At 48.7% G+C, this 18747-nt stretch overlaps 1 long non-coding RNA gene across 2 annotated transcripts in view; it reads left to right on the plus strand.

Annotated features, from left to right (window-relative positions):
* The window catches only part of LOC132208021 (uncharacterized), a 120116-nt gene that overhangs the window by 29637 nt on the left and 71732 nt on the right, over window positions 1–18747 (plus strand). For both annotated transcript variants that reach the window (XR_009444132.1, XR_009444133.1), the window contains one exon: window positions 1013–1125. This is a non-coding gene — a long non-coding RNA (uncharacterized LOC132208021). The remainder of the gene's footprint in view (window positions 1–1012; window positions 1126–18747) is intronic.

Genomic DNA, 18747 nt, shown 5'->3' on the forward strand with positions numbered 1-18747 from the left:
TTTCCTCAGTAACCCTACATTTCCCATGACTAACACACCTAATCTACACATCCCTAAACACAATGGGCAAGTTTGGCATGGCCCATACACCGAGCCTGCACATCTTTGGACTGTGGGAGGCAACCAGAGCACCCAGCAGGAACCCATGCAGGCATAGGCAGAATGTACAAACTCCGCACAGAAAATCGTCCAACGGTGGGATCGAACCTGGGTCCCTGGCGCTGTGAGTCAGCAGTGCTAACCACTGAGCCACCGTGCTGCCCTTGGAGTTAGACAGAGCTTGCTTGTTCCTGGGTGGCCTCAAACTGCCAACCTCCACTTAGTGGCAAAAGTGCTGACCAACTGCACTCATCTTCACTGGTTTTTGCTTTGTATCATTGAATTCAATCCTTCAAACTCTATGATAAATATTTAAATTTCCATTGATATGTGAGGGTAGTTTTTAGTACGCAGTATTGGTTTATTATGTTTCATTGGTACATAATGAATATTTTATGTATATGCAAATGGGCAAGTTGGTAGCGATGCAGTCCACAGACCTGGAGGATAATAACACTGTCCTTCAATCGCCCACGATGCCCTCTGCAAATTGGTAGAAAACAAAAATTTCTGTAAGATTCATCTCTCCTCCCGTCAGTCGATCAAAATTAATTCATGATTTTGTACAGGCCAATAACCGTAAGATTACACGAGCCTAAACAAAACTACTGGCTCATATTAGTTCAGTAAAGTGAAAGGGCAACAATAGAGGTAGTAGGAACTGCAGATGCTGGAGAATCTGAGATAAGAAGGTGTAAAGCTGGATGAACACAGCAGGCCAAGCAGTATCATTCGGCTCTGCACCTTGTTATCTCAGATTCTCCAGCGCCAATTTTCTGAAGTAGGGTCTCGTCCCGAAACATCAGCTTTCTTGCTTCTCTGATGCTGCTTGACCTGCTGTGTTCATCCAGCTCTCCACCTTGGGCAACAATAGAGTATGCTTTAAGTCACTAGATGGGTTTCTCTTCCTTAGGGTGGAGTTAGTGGAACCGAAAAAGATGTCTCCCTCACAGCGTTTGTGACAAAAGAATTGCATCGTTCCTTGGCGGCCTTTCAACAGAAGAATATTCAGAGATTTCCCGAGTGGTAAGAATGTAACTTCTTTTACTTCTCTTTATCTCACTTTTTCCAACAATTGCAAAATAGATTTTAGAAATAACGTCGAGCTGATGAAGTGTGAAAAGAAGAATAATTCCAAGCTGTGGTGGGAGTTGGTCAGTGAGGTGGGAGGAGTGGATAGGTGGGAGAGAAGGCGGACAGGTCATGGAGGCGGGGATGAGGGGAGGAACTAGTCTTGGGATGAGGCTGGCGGGTGGGGAGATTTTGAGGGTGGCCAAGTCCACATTGAGGCTATTGAGTTGGAAGCTCCCGAGGCAGAATATGAGGTGCTGCTCCTCCAGTTTCTGGGTGGTTTGGTTGTGATACTGGAAGAGGCCCAGGATGGACATGTCATTCAGGGAGTGGGAGGGGGAGTTGAAGTGATGCAATGATTTGGACATGAAAATAGAAGGTGTGGTTAGTAAGTTTCCCAATGATTAAAGGTGTAGTAGCCAGCCAAGAAGGTCACCTCAGAATACAATGGGACATTGACAAGGGCCAATAAACTGAGGAATGGCAGATGGTGTTGAGGTTAGACAAATGTGAGGTGCTACATTTTGGAAAGGCAAATCAGGGCAGCACGTTTACACTCAAGGTTGTGGGGAGTGTTGCTTAATAAAGAGACACTGGAGTGCAGTTTCGTAGTTGCATCTAAGTACAGCCACCGGTAGAAAGGATATGAAGGACACATTTGGTGTGCTCGCCTTTATCGGTCAGTGCATTGAGTATAGGAGTTGGGAGATCACTTAGCAGCCATATAGGACGTTGGCTCGGCTGCTTTTGGAATACTGCAATCGATTTTGGTCTCCTTGCGAGAGGAAGGATGTCGGTGCAACATTGAGGGCCGAAGGGCCTGTTCTGCGCTGTGTTGTTGTATGTTGTAAACTTGAAAGGGTTCAGAGAAGATCTACAAGGATGTTATGAGCATCGGAGGTTGGAGGTATACCGTGGGCTTGAACAGGCAGCTATTTCTTGGAACTTTGGAGTTCAGGGCTGACCATATAGAAGTTTATACAATTACGAGGGACGTGGATAGAGCGAACAGCCAAGATCTTTTCCCCGGGTTGCTGGAATCCAAAACTGGAGGGAATAGGTTAAAAATGAGAGAGGGAAGATTTAAAATGGACCGGATTTTTTTCATAGTGGTGCATGTATGGAGTGAGCTGCCAGAGGAAGTGGTGGAGGCTTGTACGTTTAAAAGGCATGTGGATGGGTATATGAATAGGATGGGTTGAGAGGAATATGGGCCAAATGCTGGCAAATGGGACTAAATTAATTTAGGATATCTGGTCAACATAGACAAATTGGGCCAAAGGATCTGTTTCCCGACTGTACATCTCTCTGATTCTAAGTGTCTTTTTTCTTAACCACGTGGCCCATAATTAGAAAAACTTGAATCAGGATTTGGGAATATGACTATTCTAATTGGATCTGTTTGATGAAATTAACTCTGTAGGTAATGGTGGTTGAATTATGATTCGTCAAATTTGAGTTTATTGCAGCATCTTATAGAATAGAGGAAACACACGTCATCAAAATTGAAAATCAAAACTTGGTAAAATTTTGCATTGGAAATACATGACCAGCCATTGGAGGAGATTCATGACCATTGCATTCAAGTGAGAACAACAAATGCGATTCAGTGACTCAGTGAAATGGGATTCAGTGACTCAGTGAAATTGGATGCAGTGACTGTGTGAACTGGGATGCAGTGACTGAGGGTAATGGGATACAGTGACTGAGTGAAATGGGTTGTAGTGACTGAGTGAAATGGGTTGTAGTGACTGAGTGAAATGGGATGCAGTGACTGAGTGAAATGGGATGCAGTGACTGAGTGAAATGGGATGCAGTGACTGCGGGAAATGGGTTGTAGTGACTGCGGGAAATGGGTTGTAGTGACTGCGGGAAATGGGTTGTAGTGACTGCGGGAAATGGGTTGTAGTGACTGCGGGAAATGGGTTGTAGTGACTGCGGGAAATGGGTTGTAGTGACTGCGGGAAATGGGTTGTAGTGACTGCGGGAAATGGGTTGTAGTGACTGCGGGAAATGGGTTGTAGTGACTGAGGGAAATGGGATACAGTGACTGATGGAAATGGGATGCGTTGACTGATTGAAAGGAGATGCAGTGACTGTGGGAAATGGCATGCTGTGTCTGAGGGTAATGGAATGCAGTGACTGAGGGGAATGGGATGCCGAGACTGATTGAACTGGGTTGCAGTGACTGAGTAAACTGGGATGCTATGACTATGTCTAATGGGATGCAGTGACTGAGGGAAATGGGATCCAGTGACTGTGGGAAATGGGTTGCAGTGTCTGAGTGAAATGGGATGCAGTGACTGAGTGAAATGGGCGGCAGTGAATGTGTGAACTGGGATGCAGTGACTCATGGAGATGGGATGCTGTGACTGGGTGAAATGGGATGCTGTGACTGAGGGTAATGGGAGGCAGTGACTGAGGGAAAGGTGATTCCGTGTATTTGGGAAATGGGATGCGGTGACTGTGGCGAATGGGATGCAGTGACTGAGTGAAATGGGATGCTGTGACTGAGTGAAATGGGATGCTGTGACTGAGGTTAATGGGATGCAGTGACTGAGGGAAAGGAGATGCAGTGACTGTGGGAAATGGCATGCTGTGACTGAGAGAAATGGGATGCTGTGACTGACGGTTTTGGGATGCAGTGACTCTTAAATGGGATGCAGTGACTGCGTGAAGTGGGCTGCAGTGACTGTGTCAAATGGGATGCAGTGACTGATGGAAATGGGATGCAGTGACTGATGGAAATGGGATGCAGTGACTGATGGAAATGGGATGCAGTGACTGATGGGAATGGGATGCAGTGTCTGAGGGAAATGGGATGCTGTGACTGAGCGTAGTGTGATGCAGTGACTGAGGGTAATGGGATGTAGTGACTGATGGTAATGGGATGCAGTGACTGGGAAATGGGATGCAGTGATTGATGGAAATGGGACGCAGTGACTAAGTGAAATGGGACGCAGTGACTGATGGAAAGGAGATGCAGTGACTCTGTGAAATGGGTTGCAGTGACTCTGTGAAATGGGTTGCAGTGACTGAGGGAAATGGGTTGCAGTGACTGAGGGAAATGGGATGCAGTGACTGAGGGAAATGAGATGCCGAGACTGAGTGAACTGGGATGCAGTGACTGATGGAAATGGTATGCAGTGACTGAGGGAAATGGGATGCAGTGACTGACGGAAATGGAATGCAGTGTCTGTTGGAAATGGGATCCTGCGACTGAAGGTAATGGGATGCAGTGACTGAGGCTAATGGGATTCAGTGACTGTGGGGAATGGGATGCAGTGACTGAGGGAAGTGGGTTGCAGTGACTGAGCGAAATGGGATGCCGAGACTGAGTGAACTGGGATGCAGTGACTGATGGAAATGGTATGCAGTGACTGATGGAAATGGGAAGCAGTCACTGACGGAAATGGAATGCAGTGTCTGTTGGAAATGGGATCCTGCGTCTGAAGGTAATGGGATGCAGTGACTGAGGGTAATGGGATTCAGTGACTGAGATAAATGGGATGCAGTGACTGATGGAAATGGGATGCAGTGAATGAGGGAAATGGGATTCAGTGACTGAGATGAATAGGACGCAGTGACTGATGGAAATGGGATGCAGTGACTGAGGGTAATGGGTTGCAGTCACTGAGTGAAATGGGATGCAGTGACTCAGTGGAATTTGACGCATTGACTGAGGGAAAGGAGATGCAGTGAATGTGGGAAATGGGATGCTCTGACTGAGGGTAATGTGATGCAGTGACTGAGGGTAACGCGATGCAGTGACTGTGGTTAATGGGATGCAGTGAATGAGGGAGAGGAGATGCAGTGAATGTGGGAAATTGGATGCAATGACTGAGGGAAATGGGATGCAGTGACTGATGGAAATCAGATGCAGTGTCTGAGGGAAATGGGATGCAGTGTCTGAGGGAAATGGGATGCAGTGACTGAGCGTACTGGGATGCAGTGACTGAGGGTAATGGGATGTAGTGACTGATGGTAATGGGATGCAGTGACTGAGGTGAAATGGGATGCAGAGACTGAGTGAAATGGCATGCAGTGATTGAAGAACGGCGATGCAGTGACTGTGGGAAATGGGATGCAGTGACTGATGGAAATGGGATGCAGTGACTGAGGACAATGGGATGCAGTGACTGAGTGAACTGTGATTCAGTCACTGAGTGAACTGTGATTCAGTCACTGAGTGAACTGTGATTCAGTCACTGAGTGAACTGTGATTCAGTCACTGAGTGAACTGTGATTCAGTCACTGAGTGAACTGTGATTCAGTCACTGAGTGAACTGTGATTCAGTCACTGAGTGAACTGTGATTCAGTCACTGAGTGAACTGTGATTCAGTCACTGTGATGCAGTGGCTGAGTGGAATGGGATGCAGTGACTGAGTGAAATGAGATGCAGTGACTGAGGGACATGGGATGCAGTGACTGAGGGACATGGGATGCAGTGACTGAGGGACATGGGATGCAGTGACTGAGGGACATGGGATGCAGTGACTGAGGGACATGGGATGCAGTGACTGAGGGACATGGGATGCAGTGACCGAGGGACATGCGATGCAGTGACCGAGGGACATGGGATGCAGTGACAGAGGGACTGGGAAGGAGTGACTGAGTTAATAGGGAATCAGTGCCCGAGCGGGCTTGGGTTGCAGTGACTGAGGGAAGTGGGATACAGTGCCTGACCGAAAAGCGACGCACTGACTGAGTGAAATGGGATGCAGTGACTGAGGGACATCGGATCTTGTGACTTACGGAAATGGGATGAAGTGACTGAGTGAGATGGGATGCACTGTCTGAGTGAAATGGGATGCAGTTAATGAGTGAAATGAGATGCAGTGACTGATGGAAATTGGATGCACTGACAGAGTGACATGCGCTGCAGTGCCAGATAGAAATGTGATGCAGTTACTGTGGGACATGGGATGCAGTGACTGAGGTACTGGGAAGGAGTGACTGAGTTAATAGGGATGCAGTGCCCGAGGGGGCTTGGGGTGCAGTGACTGAGTGAAATGGGATGCAGTAACTGATGGAAATGGGATGCAGTGACTGAGTGAAAAGAGATACATTGACTGAGTGAAATGGTATGAAGTGACTGAGGGAAATGGTATGAAGTGACTGAGGGCAATGGGATGCAGTGACTGACGGAAATGGGATGCAGTGTCTGTGTGAAATGGGATCCTGCGACTGAGGTTCATGGGATGCAGTGACTGAGTGAAATGGGATGCAGTGACTGAGTGAAGTGGAATGCAGTGACTTAGTGAAGTGGGATGCAGTGACTGAGTGACGTGGGATGCAGTGACTGAGGGTAATAGGATGCAGTGACTGAGGGAAATGGGATGCAGTGATTGATGGAAATGGGACGCAGTGACGAAGTGAAATGGGACGCAGTGACTGATGGAAAGGAGATGCAGTGACTCTGTGAAATGGGATACAGTGACTGAGTGAAATGGGATGCAGTGACTGAGTGAAATGGGATTGCCGTGACTGTGGAAAGGAGATGCAGTGACTGAGGAAATGGGATGCAGTGACTGAGGGAAATGGGATGCAGTGACTGAGGGAAATGGGATGCAGTGACTGAGTGAAATGAGATGCCGAGACTGAGTGAACTGGGATGCAGTGACTGATGGAAATGGAATGCAGTGACTGACGGAAATGGAATGCAGTGACTGACGGAAATGGGATGCAGTGTCTGTTGGAAATGGGATCCTGCGACTGAAGGTAATGGGATGCAGTGACTGAGGGTAATGGGATGCAGTGACTGAGGGTAATGGGATGCAGTGACTGAGGGTAATGGGATGCAGTGACTGAGGGTAATGGGATGCAGTGACTGAGGGTGATGGGATGCAGTGACTGAGGGTGATGGGATGCAGTGACTGAGGGTGATGGGATGCAGTGACTGAGGGTAATGGGATGCAGTGACTGAGTGAAATGGGATGCAGTGACTGAGGGTAATGGGATACAGTGACTGAGTGAAAATGGATGCAGTGAATGAGGACAATGGGATGCAGTGAATGAGGACAATGGGATGCAGTGAATGAGGACAATGGGATGCAGTGAATGAGGACAATGGGATGCAGTGAATGAGGACAATGGGATGCAGTGACTGAGGCAATGGGATGCAGTGACTGAGGCAATGGGATGCAGTGACTGAGGCAATGGGATGCAGTGACTGAGGCAATGGGATGCAGTGACTGAGGCAATGGGATGCAGTGACTGAGGCAATGGGATGCAGTGACTGAGGCAATGGGATGCAGTGACTGATGGTAATGGGATGCAGTGACTGAGTGAAATTGGATTGCCGTGACTGTGGAAAGGAGATGCAGTGACTGAGGAAATGGGACGCAGTGACAGATGGAAATGGGATGCCCTGACTGAGTGTAAAGTGAAGCATTGAGTGAAATGGGATGCAGTGGCTGTGTGAAATGGGATGCAGTGTCTGTTTGAAATGGGATGCAGTGACTCAAGTGAATGGGATGCCGTGTCTGTGGGGAATGGGATGCAGTGACTGTGGGGAATGGGATGCAGTGACTGTGGGGAATGGGATGCAGTGACTGATGGAAATGGGATTCAGTGACTGAGATAAATGGGATGCAGTGACTGATGGAAATGGGATGCAGTGAATGAGGGAAATGGGATTCAGTGACTGAGATGAATGGGACGCAGTGACTGATGGAAATGGGATGCAGTGACTGAGGGTAATGGGTTGCAGTCACTGAGTGAAATGGGATGCTGTGACACTGTGGAATGGGATGCAGTGACTCACTGGAATGTGACGCATTGACTGAGGGAAAGGAGATGCAGTGAATGTGGGAAATGGGATGCAGTAACTGAGGGAAATGGGGTGCAGTCACTGAGTGAAATGGGATGCTGTGACACTGTGGAATGGGATGCAGTGACTCACTGGAATGTGACGCATTGACTGAGGGAAAGGAGATGCAGTGAATGTGGGAAATGGGATGCAGTGACTGAGGGAAATGGGGTGCAGTGACCGAGTGAAATGAGATGCAGTGACTGAGCGAAATGGGATGCAGTATTTTTGGGAAGTAGGATGCAATCACTGAGTGAAATGAGATGCAGAGACTGTGGGAAAGGAGACGCTGAGTCTATGGGAAATGGGATACAGTGAGTGTTGGAAATTGAATGCAGTGTCTGGGAGATATGGGAACCAGTGACTGATGGAAATGGGATGCTGGGACTGTGTTGAAGGAGCTGCAGTGACTGAGTGAATTGGGATGCAGTGACTGAGTGAAATGGGATGCAGTGACTGCGTGAAATGGGATGGAATGACTGCGTGAAATGCGATGCAGTGACTGCGTGAAATGGAATCCAATGACTGCGTGAAATGGGACGCAGTGACTGAGTGAAATGTGATTCTGTCACTGAGTGAAATATGTTGCACTCACTGAGTGTACTGTGATTCAGTAACTGAGTGTACTGTGATGCAGTCACTGAGTGAAATGGGATGCAGTGGCTGAGTGAAATGGGATGCAGTGGCTGAGTGAAATGGGATGCAGTGACTGAGTGAAATGAGATGCAGTGACTGAGTGAAATGGGATGCAGTGACTGAGGGACATGGGATGCAGTGACTGAGGGACATGGGATGCAGTGACGGAGGGACGTGGGATGCAGTGACGGAGGGACATTGGATGCCGTGACTGAGGGGAATGGGATGCAGTGACAGAGTGACATGAGCTGCAGTGACAGAGGGACTGGGAAGGAGTTTCTGAGTTAATAGGGAATCAGTGCCCGAGCGGGCATGGGGTGCAGTGACTGAGGGAAATGGGATACAGTGCCTGACCGAAAAGGGACGCACTGACTGGGTGAAATGGGATGCAGTGACACACGGACATGGGATGCAGTGACACACGGACATGGGATGCAGTGACACACGGACATGGGATGCAGTGACACACGGACATGGGATGCAGTGACCTGAGGGAATTGGGATGCAGTGACTGAGTGAAATGCGATGCAGTCACTGAGTGCAATGGGATGCAGGGACGAGGTGAAATGGGATGCAGTGACTGATGGAAATTGGATGCAAAGACTGAGGGAAATGGGATGCAGTCACTGAGGGAAATGGGATGCAGTGAGTGTGGGAAATTGAATGCATCGTCTGTGAGATACGGGAAACAGTGACTGATGGAAATGTGATGCAGTGACTGAGGTGAATGAGATGCAGTGATTGAGTAAATGGGATGCAGTGACTGAGTGAAATGTGATGCAGTGACTGAGTGAAATGTGATGCAGTGGCTGAGTGAAATGTGATGCAGTGGCTGAGTGAAATGTGATGCAGTGGCTGAGTGAAATGTGATGTAGTGACTGAGTGAAATGTGATGCAGTGACTGAGTGAAATGTGATGCAGTGACTGAGTGAAATGGGATGCAGTGACTGAGTGAAATGGGATGCAGTGACTGCGTGAAATGGGATGCAGTGACTGCGTGAAATGGGATGCAGTGACTGCGTGAAATGGGATGCAGTGACTGCGTGAAATGGGATGCAGTGACTGCGTGAAATGCGATGCAGTGACTGCGTGAAATGCGATGCAGTGACTGCGTGAAATGGGATCCAATGACTGCGTGAAATGGGATCCAATGACTGCGTGAAATGGGACGCAGTGACTGAGTGAAATGTGATTCCGTCACTGAGTGAAATATGCATACAAGATAATGAGAGGCATAGATAGAGTTGATAGCCAGAGACTATTTCCCAGGGTAGAAATGGCTAGCACGAGGGGTCATAGTTTTAAGCTGGTTGGTGGAAAGTATAGAGGGGATGTCAGAGGCAGGTTCTTTACGCAGAGAGTTGTGAGAGCATGGAATGCGTTGCCAGCAGCAGTAGTGGGAGCAAGGTCATTGGGGTCATTTAAGAGACTGCTGGACATGTATATGGTCACAGAAATTTGAGGGTGCATACATGAGGATCAATGGTCGGCACAACATTGTGGGCTGAAGGGCCTGTTCTGTGCTGTACTGTTCTGTGTTCTATGTTCTATGCTGCACTCACTGAGTGTACTGTGATTCAGTAACTGAGTGTACTGTGATGCAGTGGCTGAGTGAAATGAGATGCAGTGACTGAGTGAAATGGGATGCAGTGACTGAGTGAAATGGGATGCAGTGACTGAGGGACATGGGATGCAGTGACTGAGGGACATGGGATGCAGTGACTGAGGGACATGGGATGCAGTGACGGAGGGACGTGGGATGCAGTGACTGAGGGACATTGGATGCCGTGACTGAGGGAAATGGGATGCAATGACAGAGTGACATGAACTGCAGGTACAGAGGGACTGGGAAGGAGTTTCTGAGTTAATAGGGAATCAGTGCCCGAGCGGGCTCGGGGTGCAGTGACTGAGGGAAATGCGATACAGTGCCTGACCGAAAAGGGACGCACTGACTGGGTGAAATGGGATGCAGTGACTGAGGGACATGGGATGCAGTGACTTAGGGACATGGGATGCAGTGACCTGAGGGAATTGGGATGCAGTGACTGAGGGAAATGGGATGCAGTGATTGCGTGAAATGGGTTGCAGTGACTGAGTGAAATGCGATGCAGTCACTGAGTGCAATGGGATGCATCATTGAGTGCAATGGGATGCAGGGACTAGGTGAAATGGGATGCAGTGACTGATGGAAATTGGATGCAAAGACTGAGGGAAATGGGATGCAGTCACTGAGGGAAATGGGATGCAGTGAGTGTGGGAAATTGAATGCATCGTCTGTGAGATACGGGAAACAGTGACTGATGGAAATGTGATGCAGTGACTGTGGTGAAGGAGATGCAGTGATTGAGTAAATGGGATGCAGTGACTGAGTGAAATGTGATGCAGTGACTGAGTGAAATGTGATGCAGTGACTGAGTGAAATGTGATGCAGTGACTGAGTGAAATGTGATGCAGTGACTGAGTGAAATGGGATGCAGTGACTGAGGGAAATGGGATGCAGTATTTGTGGGAAGAAGGATGCAATCACTGAGTGAAATGAGATGCTGAGACTGAGGGCAAGGAGATGCTGTGACGATGTGCAAAGGGATGCAGTGAATGTGGGAAATTGAATGCAGCGTCTGTGAGATAAGGGAAACAGTGACTGATGGAAATGGGATGCAGTGACTGTGGTGAAGGAGATGCAGTGATTGAGTAAATGGGATGCAGTGACTGAGTGAAATGTGATGCAGTGACTGAGTGAAATGTGATGCAGTGGCTGCGTGAAATGGGATGCAGTGACTGAGTGAAATGTGATGCAGTGTCTGCTTGAAATTGGATGCATCACTGAGTGCAATGGGATGCAGTGACCAATGGAAATTGGATGCAGTGACAGAGTGACATGAGCTGCAGTGTCTGATGTAAATGTGATGCGGTGACTGAGGGAAATGGGATGCAGTGACTCAGGGAAATGGGATGCAGTGACTGAGGGAAATTGAATTCATCGTCTGTGAGATGCGGGAAACAGTGACTGATGGAAATGTGATGCAGTGACTGTGGTGAAGGAGATGCAGTGATTGAGTAGATGGGATGCAGTGACTGAGTGAAATGTGATGCAGTGACTGAGTGAAATGGGATGCAGTGACTGAGTGAAATGGGATGCAGTGACTGAGTGAAATGGGATGCAGTGACTGAGTGAAATGGGATGCAGTGACTGAGTGAAATGGGATGCAGTGACTGAGTGAAATGGGATGCAGTGACTGAGTGAAATGGGATGCAGTGACCGAGTGAAATGGGATGCACTGACCGAGTGAAATGGGATGCACTGACCGAGTGAAATGGGATGCACTGACCGAGTGAAATGGGATGCACTGACCGAGTGAAATGGGATGCACTGACCGAGTGAAATGGGATGCACTGACTGAGTGAAATGGGATGCACTGACCGAGTGAAATGGGATGCAGTGACTGAGGGAAATGGGATGCAGTATTTGTGGGAAGAAGGATGCAATCACAGAGTGAAATGAGATGCTGAGACTGAGGGCAAGGAGATGCTGTGACGATGTGCAAAGGGATGCAGTGAATGTGGGAAATTGAATGCAGCGTCTGTGAGATAAGGGAAACAGTGACTGATGGAAATGGGATGCAGTGACTGAGGGAAATGGGACGCAGTGACTGAGGGAAATGGGACGCAGTGACTGAGTGAAATGTGATTCAGTCACTGAGTGAAATGTGATTCAGTCACTGAGTGAAATGTGATTCTGTCACTGAGTGAAATGTGATGCACTCACTGAGTGAACTGTGATTCAGTCAGTGGGTGAACTGTGATGCAGTGACTCCGTGAACTGTGATGCTGTCACTGAGTGAAATGAGATGCACTGACTGATGGAAATTGGATGCAGTGGCAGAGTGACATGAGCTGCAGTGACTGAGTGACATGAGCTGCAGTGACTGAGTGACATGAGCTGCAGTGACTGAGTGAAATGCGATGCAGTGGCTGAGTGAAATGCGATGCAGAGGCTGAGTGAAATGCGATGCAGTGGCTGAGTGAAATGCGATGCAGTGGCTGAGTGAAATGCGATGCAGTGGCTGAGTGAAATGCGATGCAGTGGCTGAGTGAAATGTGATGCAGTGGCTGAGTGAAATGGGATGCAGTGGCTGAGTGAAATGGGATGCAGTGACTGAGGGAACTGAGATGCAGTGACTGAGGGAAATGGGATGCAGTGACTGAGGGAAATGGGATGCAGTGACTGAGGGAAATGGGATGCAGTGGCTGAGTGAAATGGGATGCAGTGGCTGAGTGAAATGGGATGCAGTGGCTGAGTGAAATGGGATGCAGTGGCTGAGTGAAATGGGATGCAGTGGGGCGTGAAATGGGATGCAGTGACTGGTGGAAATGAGATGCAATGACTAAGGGAAAGGAAATGCAGTGTCTGTGGGAAATGGGATGCTGCGACTGAGGGTAATGGGATGCAGTGACTGAGGGTAATGGGATGCAGTGACTGATGGAAATGGATGCAGTGACTGAGTGAAATGGGATGCAGTGACTGATGGAAATTGGATGCAGTGACAGAGTGACGTGATCTGCAGTGACTGAGTGAAATGAGATGCATTGTTTGATGGAAATATGATGCAGTAACTGACGGAAATGAGATGCAGTGACTGAGGGACATGGGATGCAGTGACTGAGGGACATGGGTTGCAGTGACTGAGCGAAATGGGATGCACGATTTTTGGGAAGTAGGATGCAATAACTGATTGAAAATAGATACAGAGACTGTGGGAAAGGAGATGCTGTGACGATGGGAAAATGGATGCAGTGACTGAGTGAAATGGGATGCAATGACTGCGTGAAATGCGATGCAGTGGCTGCGTGAAATGGGATGCAGTGACTCAGTGAAATGTGATTCAGTCACTGAGTGAAATGTGATTCCGTCACTGAGTGAAATATGATGCACTCACTCAGTGTACTGTGATTCAGTCACTGAGTCATCTGTGATGCAGTCACTGAGTGAACTGTGATGCAGTCACTGAGTGAAATGGGATGCAGTGGCTCAGGGAAATAGGATGCAGTGACTGAGTGAAATGGAATGCAGTAACTGAGGGAAATGGGATGCAGTGGCTGAGCGAAATGGGATGCAGTGACTGTGGCAAATGTGTTGCAGTGACTGAGGGAAATGGGATGCAGTGACTGAGTGAAATGGGATGCAGTGACTGAGGGAAATGGGATGCAGTGACAGAGGGAAATGGGACGCAGTGACTGAGTGAAATGGGATGCAGTGTCTGGATGAAATGGGATGCAGTGACTGGATGAAATGGGATGCAGTGACTAAGTGAAATGGGATGCAGTGACAGAGTGAAATGGGATGTAGTGACAGAGGGAAATGGGATGCAGTGACAGAGGGAAATGGGACGCAGTGAATGAGTGAAATGGGATGCAGTGACAGAGGGAAATGGGACGCAGTGACTGAGTGAAATGGGATGCAGTGACCGTGGGAAATGGGATGCAGTGTCTGAGTGAAATGGGATGCAGTGTCTGAGTGAAATGGGATACTGTGACTGAGTGAAATGGGATACTGTGACTGAGGGAAATGGGATGCAGTGGCTGAGGGAAATGGGATGCAGTGGCTGAGGGAAATGGGATGCAGTGGCTGGGCGAAATGGGATGCAGTGACTGAGCGAAATGGGATGCAGTGACTGAGGGAAATGGTGTGCAGTGACTGAGGAAATGGGATGCAGTACCTGACGGAACTTGAATGCAGCGTCAGTTGAGAAACGGGATGCAGTGACGTAGTGAAATGGGATGCAGTGACTGAGTGAAATGAGAGGGAGTGACTGAGTGAAGTGGGAGGCAGTGACTGAGTGAAGTGGGAGGCAGTGACTGAGGGTAATGGGATGCAGTGACAGAGGGTAATGGGATGCAGTGACAGAGCGTAATGGGATGCAGTGACAGAGCGTAATGGGATGCAGTGACTGAGTGAAATGCGATGCTGTGACTGAGGAAGGGTCATGGAGTGACTGAGTGAAATGGGGTGCTGAGACTGAGTGAAATGGGATGCAGTGACTGAGTGAAATGGGATGCAGTGACTGAGTGAAATGGGATGCAGTGACTGAGTGAATTGGGATGCAGTGACTGAGTGAAATGGGGTGCCGAGACTGACGGTAATGGGATGCAGTCACTGAGTGAAATGGCATGCAGTGACTGAGTGAAATGGGATGCAGTGACTGAGGGAAATAAGATGTAGTGACTGAGGGAAATGAGATGCTGTGACTGAGGGAAATGAGATGCAGTGACTGAGGGAATGGAGATGCAGTGACTTGGAAATGGAATGCTGTGACTGAGTGAAATGGGATGCAGTGACTGATGGAAATGGGATGCAGTGACTCAGTGAAATGAGATACATTGACTGAGTGAAATGGAATGCAGTAACTGAGGGAAATGGGATGCAGTGACTGAGTGAAATGGGATGCAGTGACTGAGGGAAATGGGATGCAGTGACTGAGGGAAATGGGATGCAGTGACAGAGGGAAATGGGACGCAGTGACTGAGTGAAATGGGATGCAGTGACCGTGGGAAATGGGATGCAGTGTCTCAGTTCAGTGAGATGCACTGTCTCAGTTAAATGGGATGCAGTGACTGATTCAAATGGGATGCAGTGACTGAGTCAAATGCGATGCAGTGACTGGATGAAATGGGATGCAGTGTCTGGATGAAGTGGGATGCAGTGACTGAGTGAAATGGGATGCAGTGACTGATGGAAATGGGATGCAGTGACTCAGTGAAATGAGATACATTGACTGAGTGAAATGGAATGCAGTAACTGAGGGAAATGGGATGCAGTGACTGAGTGAAATGGGATGCAGTGACTGAGGGAAATGGGATGCAGTGACTGAGGGAAATGGGATGCAGTGACAGAGGGAAATGGGACGCAGTGACTGAGTGAAATGGGATGCAGTGACCGTGGGAAATGGGATGCAGTGTCTGAGTGAAATGGGATGCAGTGTCTGAGTGAAATGGGATGCAGTGACTGAGGGAAATGGTGTGCAGTGACTGAGGAAATGGGATGCAGTACCTGACGGAACTTGAATGCAGCGTCAGTTGAGAAACGGGAGGCAGTGACGTAGTGAAATGGGATGCAGTGACTGAGTGAAATGAGAGGGAGTGACTGAGTGAAGTGGGAGGCAGTGACTGAGTGAAGTGGGAGGCAGTGACTGAGTGAAGTGGGATGCAGAGACTGAGGGTAATGGGATGCAGTGACAGAGGGTAATGGGATGCAGTGACAGAGGGTAATGGGATGCAGTGACTGAGCGTAATGGGATGCAGTGACTGAGTGAAATGGGATGCAGTGACTGAGGAAGGGACATGGAGTGACTGAGTGAAATGGGGTGCTGAGACTGAGTGAAATGGGATGCAGTGACTGAGTGAAATGGGATGCAGTGACTGAGTGAAATGGGATGCAGTGACTGAGTGAATTGGGATGCAGTGACTGAGGGAAATGGGGTGCCTAGACTGACGGTAATGGGATGCAGTGACTGAGGGAAATGAGATGCAGTGACTGAGGGAATGGAGATGCAGTGACTTGGAAATGGAATGCTGTGACTGAGGGCAATGGGATGCACTGTCTCAGTTCAGTGAGATGCACTGTCTCAGTTAAATGGGATGCAGTGACTGATTCAAATGGGATGCAGTGACTGATTCAAATGGGATGCAGTGACTGGATGAAATGGGATGCAGTGACTGGATGAAATGGGATGCAGTGTCTGGATGAAGTGGGATGCAGTGACTGAGTGAAATGGGATGCAGTGACTGAGTGAAATGGGATGCAGTGACAGATGGAAATGGGACGCAGTGACTGAGTGTAATGGGACGCAGTGACTGAGGGTAATGTGATGCCGTGACTGTGGGGAATATTGCGCGGTGACTGATGGAAATCGATTCGCTGTCTCAGTTGAATAGGATTCACTCTCTCCATTAAATGGGATGCAGTGACTGTGGGAAATGGGATGTAGTGACTGACTGAAATGGGATGTAGTGACTGACTGAAATGGGATGCTGTGACTGAGGGAAATGGGATGCAGTGACTGTGAGAATTGGGTTGCAGTGACTCAGTGAAATGAGATACATTGACTGAGTGAAATGGAATGCAGTAACTGAGGGAAATGGGATGCAGTGGCTGAGCGAAATGGGATGCAGTGACTGTGGCAAATGTGTTGCAGTGACTGTGAGAAATGGGATGCAGTGACTGAGGGAAATGGGATGCAGTGACTGAGTGAAATGGGATGCAGTGACTGAGGGAAATGGGATGCAGTGACTGAGGGAAATGGGACGCAGTGACTGAGTGAAATGGGATGCAGTGTCTGGATGAAATGGGATGCAGTGACTGGATGAAATGGGATGCAGTGTCTGAGTGAAATGGGATGCAGTGTCTGAGTGAAATGGGATGCAGTGTCTGAGTGAAATGGGATGCAGTGTCTGAGTGAAATGGGATGCAGTGACTGAGTGAAATGGGATGCAGTGGCTGAGGGAAATGGGATGCAGTGGCTGAGCGAAATGGGATGCAGTGGCTGTGGCAAATGTGTTGCAGTGACTGTGAGAAATGGGATGCAGTGACTGAGGGAAATGTGATGCAGTGACTGAGTGAAATGGGATGCAGTGACAGAGGGAAATGGGATGCAGTGACAGAGGGAAATGTGACGCAGTGACTGAGTGAAATGGGATGCAGTGTCTGAGTGAAATGGGATGCAGTGTCTGAGTGAAATGGGATGCAGTGTCTGAGTGAAATGGGATGCAGTGTCTGAGTGAAATGGGATGCAGTGTCTGAGTGAAATGGGATGCAGTGACTGAGTGAAATGGGATGCAGTGGCTGAGGGAAATGGGATGCAGTGGCTGAGGGAAATGGGATGCAGTGGCTGGGCGAAATGGGATGCAGTACCTGACGGAACTTGAATGCAGCGTCAGTTGAGAAACGGGATGCAGTGACGTAGTGAAATGGGATGCAGTGACTGAGTGAAATGAGAGGCAGTGACTGAGTGAAGTGGGAGGCAGTGACTCAGGGTAATGGGATGCAGTGACAGAGGGTAATGGGATGCAGTGACAGAGGGTAATGGGATGGAGTGACTGAGCGTAATGGGATGCAGTGACTGAGCGTAATGGGATGCAGTGACTGAGTGAAATGGGATGCAGTGACTGAGTGAAATGGGATGCAGTGACTGAGTGAAATGGGATGCAGTGACTGAGTGAAATGGGATGCAGTGACTGAGTGAATTGGGATGCAGTGACTGAGTGAATTGGGATGCAGTGACTGAGTGAAATGGGATGCAGTGATTGAGGGAAATAAGATGCAGTGACTGAGGGAAATGAGATGCAGTGACTGAGGGAATGGAGATGCAGTGACTTGGAAATGGAATGCTGTGACTGAGGGCAATGGGATGTACTGTCTCAGTTCAGTGAGATGCACTGTCTCAGTTAAATGGGATGCAGTGACTGATTCAAATGGGATGCAGTGACTGATTCAAATGGGATGCAGTGACTGATTCAAATGGGATGCAGTGACTGAGTCAAATGCGATGCAGTGACTGGATGAAATGGGATGCAGTGTCTGGATGAAGTGGGATGCAGTGACTGAGCGAAATGGGATGCAGTGACTGAGTGAAATGGGATGCAGTGACTGAGTGAAATGGGATGCAGTGACTGAGTGAAATGGGATGCAGTGACTGAGTGAAATGGGATGCAGTGACTGAGTGAAATGGGATGCAGTGACTGTGGGAAATGGGACGCAGTGACTGAGTGTAATGGGACGCAGTGACTGAGGGTAATGTGATGCCGTGACTGTGGGGAATATTGCGCGGTGACTGATGGTAATCGATTCGCTGTCTCAGTTGAATAGGATTCACTCTCTCCATTAAATGGGATGCAGTGACTGTGGGAAATGGGATGTAGTGACTGACTGAAATGGGATGTAGTGACTGAGTGAAATGGGGTGCTGTGACTGACTGAAATGGGATGCTGTGACTGAGGGAAATGGGATGCAGTGACTGTGGGAATTGGGTTGCAGTGACGATAGGAAAAGGTTGCAGTGACTGAGGGAAATGGGATGCAGTGACTGAGGGAAATGGGAGGCAGTGATGATGGGAAATGGGCCGCAGTGGCTGAA

Source organism: Stegostoma tigrinum, unplaced genomic scaffold (genome assembly GCF_030684315.1).
Source record: "Stegostoma tigrinum isolate sSteTig4 unplaced genomic scaffold, sSteTig4.hap1 scaffold_247, whole genome shotgun sequence".
Taxonomy (NCBI): domain Eukaryota; kingdom Metazoa; phylum Chordata; class Chondrichthyes; order Orectolobiformes; family Stegostomatidae; genus Stegostoma; species Stegostoma tigrinum.